The sequence below is a fragment of the Lithobates pipiens genome, unplaced genomic scaffold (genome assembly GCF_037356315.1).
Source record: "Lithobates pipiens isolate NorthernLeopardFrog02 unplaced genomic scaffold, aLitPip1_a1.2 Scaffold_1, whole genome shotgun sequence".
In the NCBI taxonomy this organism is placed as follows: domain Eukaryota; kingdom Metazoa; phylum Chordata; class Amphibia; order Anura; family Ranidae; genus Lithobates; species Lithobates pipiens.
In genome coordinates this window covers 239,979,499-239,985,280 of record NW_027507685.1, presented here as the reverse complement: position 1 = coordinate 239,985,280, position 5,782 = coordinate 239,979,499, and positions in this window count along the sequence as shown.

The window sequence follows — 5,782 nt, the reverse complement described above, 5'->3', positions numbered from 1 at the left end:
GCACAAATAAATCCATTGTGCTTTTTTTTAGTGGGGAGTTTCTGTTTTATAATCTTACAGGTGAGATGAAAGGTCTCTGTAGATGTAAATATAAAATCTCCAAAGAGAAGCTGGTTAGTAACACAGAGCTCACATTGCTAAATGTAGACTGTGTAATGGGAGGAAAACTCAGAAAACAAGAACTTTGGGGATTTACTGTATGAGCAAATGTTCAATACAAGCAAATGACTGTAAAGAAAAAGTAGAACTCCAACCAAATATTAAACTTTACAGCGGAATGTAGTCCACTCTTTCAAACATTTAGGGATTGTAGTGATGGGGGGATACTAGAGACTAAAATAATTTGAATCTTAAACCCATTCTGCAGAAGTTTAAGCACAAGTGTGCTAGTTGGTGTAAATTACCTTTTTCGGGCATCTGTGCACGTCTTATGGACGCCCATGCGTCACCGCCCATACATGATGCTGAGGGCGTAGCCTTCGGGCCCTTGTGGGTATATCTGGACGTTCAGTATGGCTGGGATTCTGATTCACAACTTGATGATTGGATAGAGCGGTCACATCTCTAAGCCCTTGTACATACGGTCGGAGAATCCGTCGGAATGTATCCTATTGGACCGTGTTGTCGGATAATCAGACTGTGTGTGGTATGCATCGGACTGATTCCCCATTATTGGTTTGACTGCATAGATTCCCAATACAGAGCGTTAATATGGAAAAATGTGATGGCCCGTATTAAACTAGCTACACTACAGTACCCCAGGACCAGGGTGGACAGGCTGTTCCTCATTCCTTTACATCAGGGGTCTCAAACTGGCGGCCCTCCAGCTGTTGCAAAATTACAAGTGCCTTCATGCCTCTGCCTGTGCGATTCATGCTTCTAACTATCAGAATTGCAATGCCTTATGGGACTTGTAGTTTTGCAACAACTGGAGGGCCGCCAGTTTGAGACCCCTGCTTTACATACTTTCTGGCTGCACAGTTGCAGCACCTTTTTGGATGGGACTTGCTGGGGACATTGGACCCCTCCAGGACCTTGTTGATTAAATCCCTTGTGGAGTATTCGGAAATGGAAATGGGGCTCCCGGGGGGTTTCGCCAGATTGCCCAACTGTGCAGCTACTTATTAAACTTTGGAAGGAGCTTAAGAAGAGAATGGACATAACAGGTTTTTTGGAATGTACCCTTATTTGGCGTTATAGATCTTACCCTGAATTAGCAAAAATTCCAAGTCATTCAATATGGAGGGTGCCTGGAATTAAATATCTCAATCGCAATTGTTTGATGGGTCAACCATGAAAACTTTTGACCAATTGCGACAGGAGTTCCCTCTTCTACTTAATAGCTACTACATGTACTTACAAATGAGACATGCCATGAGGATGCTGACACTCAATCGTGCATTTAGCTGAGTCTGATATTCTCCACTCGGTTTTCACCTATTGCAAACAAAAAGGGCATTATCTTCCGTATATACAGTGGTGTGAAAAAGTGTTTGCCCCCTTCCTCATTTCCTGTTCCTTTGCATGTTTGTCACACTTAAGTGTTTCGGAACATCAAACCAATTTAAACAATAGTCAAGGACAACACAAGTAAACACAAAATGCAATTTGTAAATGAAGGTGTTTATTATTAAAGGTGAAAAAAAATCCAAACCATCATGGCCCTGTGTGAAAAAGTGATTGCCCCCTAAACCTAATAACTGGTTGGGCCACCCTTAGCAGCAACAACTGCAACCAAGCGTTTGCGATAACGTGCAATGAGGCTTTTACAGCGTCCTGGAGGAATTTTGGCCCACTCATCTTTGCAGAATTGTCCTAATTCAGTTACATTAGAGGGTTTTCGAGCATGAACGGCCTTTTTAAGGTCATACCACAACATCTCAATAGGATTCAGGTCAGGAATTTGGCTAGGCCACTCCAAAGTCTTCATCTGTTTTTCTTCAGCCATTCGGTGGTGGACTTGCTGGTGTGTTTAGGATCATTGTCCTGCTGCAGAACCCAAGTTCGTTTCAGCTTGAGTACACGAACAGATGGTCGGACATTCTCCTTCAGGATCTCTTGGTAGACAGCAGAATTCATAGTTCCTTTTATCACGGCAAGTCTTCCAGGTCCTGAAGCAGCAAAACAGCCCCAGACCATCACACTACCACCACCATATTTTACTGTTGGTATAATGTTCTTTTTATGAAATGCAGTGTTCCTTCTACACCAGATATACTTGGACACACACCTTCCAAAGAACTCCACTTTTGTCTCATCGCTCCACAGAATGTTGTCCCAAAAGTCTTGGGGATCATCAAGATGTGTTGTGGAGAAATTGAGACGAGCTTTGATGTTCTTTTTGCTCAGCAGTGGTTTTCTCCTTGGAACTCTGCCATGCAGGCCATTTTTGCCCAGTCTTTTCCTGATGGTGGAGGCATGAACGCTGACCTTAACTGAGGCAAGTGAGGCCTGCAGTTCCTTGGACGTTGTTGTGGGGTCTTTTGTGACCTCTTGGATGAGTCGTCGCTGCGCTCTTGGGGTAATTTTGGGCGGCCGGCCACTCCTGGGAAGGTTCACCACTGTTCCATGTCTTTGCCATTTGTGGATAATGGCTCTCACTGTGGTTCGCTGGATTCCCAAAGCTTTGGAAATGGCTTTATAACCCTTTCCAGACTGATAGATCTCAATTACTTTCTTTCTCAATTGTTCCTGAATTTCTTTGGGTCTCGGCATGATGTGTAGCTTTTAAGGATCTTCTGGTGGACCTTACTGTGTCAAGCAGCTCCTATTTAAGTGATGCCTTGATTGTGAACAGGTGTGGCAATAATCAGGCCTGGGTGTGGCTAGAGAAATTGAACTCAGGTGTGGACAACCACAGTTATAGTATGTTTTAACAAGGGGGGCAATCACTTTTTCACACAGGGCCATGATGGTTTGGATTTTTTTTCACCTTTAATAATAAACACCTTCATTTACAAATTGCATTTTGTGTTTACTTGTGTTGTCCTTGACTATTGTTTAAATTGGTTTGATGTTCCGAAACACTTAAGTGTGACAAACATGCAAAGGAACAGGAAATGAGGAAGGGGGCAAACACTTTTTCACACCACTGTATGCCTGTTTGCTATCTCATATACAGGCCCCAGATTTGTTACCTAGCAGGGCAAAATGGGAATCAGATATGGTTCCTATGGATGGGGATAGTTGGATACAAATTCTGGCTGCAGATCTGTTGGTGTCGGTATCGGCAGCACAGAAACTATCGCATTTATTTATCCTCCATCATGTTTACAGAACTCCTATTCAGCTGCATACGTGGGGGAGGAAGTATTCCCCCTTGTGTCCAAAATGTCAATTACACCCAGACTCTCTAATACAGTGGTCATCAACCCTGTCCTCAGGGCCCACTAACAGGCCAGGATTTATGTATTACCTTGGGGAGATGCAGACTAGAATACTGCAATCACTGAGTATCAAATGATATCACCTGTGATGTATTCCAGTTATCTTGCAAACCTGGCCTGTTAGTGGGCCCTGAGGACAGGGTGGATGACCACTGCTCTAATTCATCTGCTCTGGAAATGTCCAAAATCAGTAGACATGTGTACTGCCTAAAAATTTGTTAGTTTTAGTTTCATTCATTTTTTTTTTGTTTTTCAGGTCATTCATTGTGACCGCAATTTGTAAAAAATTAGCAAATTCAAAAAAATTTGTAAATTCGAATTTTCGGAAATGAGAAAATCCGAAAACCAGAAAAATCTAAAATCTGAAATAATAACTTACTAATAATAACTATTACTAACTATTAAATTATAGGTATTGGAATTTCCTTTCAAATTTGCATGTTAGTGAACGTAACAAATACAAATTTATCCAAAGTTATGAATTATCCAAAACCTTTTTATTATTATTTACTATTTTTTTATATCATTCAGTTTTATTGAAGTTTAAATGTTACAGAAAAAAAGAGAGGGCATGGAGTAATACAAATTATAAGGGGAAGAAAGAAAAAACAAAAAAAAATAAAAAATAAAAAATAAGATGCAAAAAAAAAAAACATTAGCACACACTACTGCATTGATCAATATGTATCATGCAATAAAATATAGTACAATTTCAATATGAACACAGAGATGTACAGAAATAAACTAAGAACAAGATGTCAACCAAAAGTTAAGACCTCCGATATTTAGCACTCCAAATACTCCAAGTGGTATCAAATTGCTTGCATTTTAAAGTATTTATAGCTAATGCTCGCTCTAGGGTGTAGTGTTGGTGAACTGTGTTGGTCAGGTCCGTAATGTTTATGGTCAAGGCTGTTTTCCAATGTAATAAAACCAAGGATCTTGCTGCCAGGAGAATATTAGAAACAACTACCCTCATGTTGTAAGGGAATTTTTCAATACCAATATGTAGGATCGCTAAAGCGGGGTTGGGAAGAGTAATTATACCCGTAAGGGAAGTTATGAGTTGGAATACTTGGTTCCAAAAACTTATCAGGTTGGGACATTCCCAAAACATGTGTAGTAAGTGGCCCGATTGCCCGCAGTTCCTCCAACAAAGTGAGGAAGTGTGCGGAATTTTTTTTGACAATCTACAAGGCGTGTATTGCCATCTATTGATAATTCTAATGGACATTGCCCAGTAGCTAATAGAGCGTGAGGCTTTTTGGATCTCGCGAAATGCTGTGGTCCACTGATCTTCTGGAAATGTGAGTCCCAAGTCAGCTTCCCAAGCATTGATTTGTTTTGTCTTCGTGAAGGACTTTTTATCCTGCAGAAGATCATAAAAGCTCCAAATACCTTTGTTCCTTGAGGATTCGCATGAAAAATAGTGCCAAACAGAAGGTGGTAGTTTAATTGCAGGGAGAGGATTTTTCTTCAGAAAGAGGGAGATTTGGATACACGTGAAAAAATGATGGCTAGGGAGACCAAACTTTTCCATTATCTGGTCACTATCAAGGCCTTGTGGTCAATAAATAAGTTTTGGATAGTTTGTATACCATAGCTCGGAAACTGTTTCAAAGACAGCATCGGGATATGGGCTTCTAGAAGACTCAGGGGAAATTGATAATTGATGGAGTGGAGAATGCGGTGATCTTGAGTTAGGAGGAATCTCCAAGCTTGTAGGGAGGTTTGTATTATTATTTACTATTAATTTGTTCCATTCCATTTGTTCAGATGCGTTATTTCGAATAATTCACCAACAGCCAAATTTGAAAGGAAATGACAATACCTATAATTTAATAGTTAGTAATAGTTATTATTAATTAGTTATTATTTAAGATTTTCAATTTACGAATTTACAATTTTTTTTGAATTTACGAATTTTCAAATTTTATGAATATTTGGGAAAGTTGGTTAAAGGAGATTTTGTTAATTCGGATATTTCTGATCTGTCAAAATTCATTAAAAAGCTAATTTGGAACAAAACGAATTGCACATGTCTAGAAATTATAAATTACTGTCCGGAAGCTGTCAGGGTTATCACTAGTATTTATCAGTTACAGCTACAACTGAGCCCTGTCACTTGTTTGCTTGGGGCCTGGAAGAGGAATTATATACTCCTGCTACATATATTGCCTTAACTAGACTATTTTATCTAGCTAGAAAACTGATACTGGTGCGGTATTGGCGCTCACCTCAGGCACCTATGTCACACCAATGGATACAAGTTAATGGTATATTGATTAGAGAGAAAAATGCATATCAGCATAGGAGTGCGTTTAGCAAATTCACCAAAATCTGGCAGGAGTGGCTAGAGTCCCTCCGCCTCAGTTAGTCCGTGATAGATTACTCCA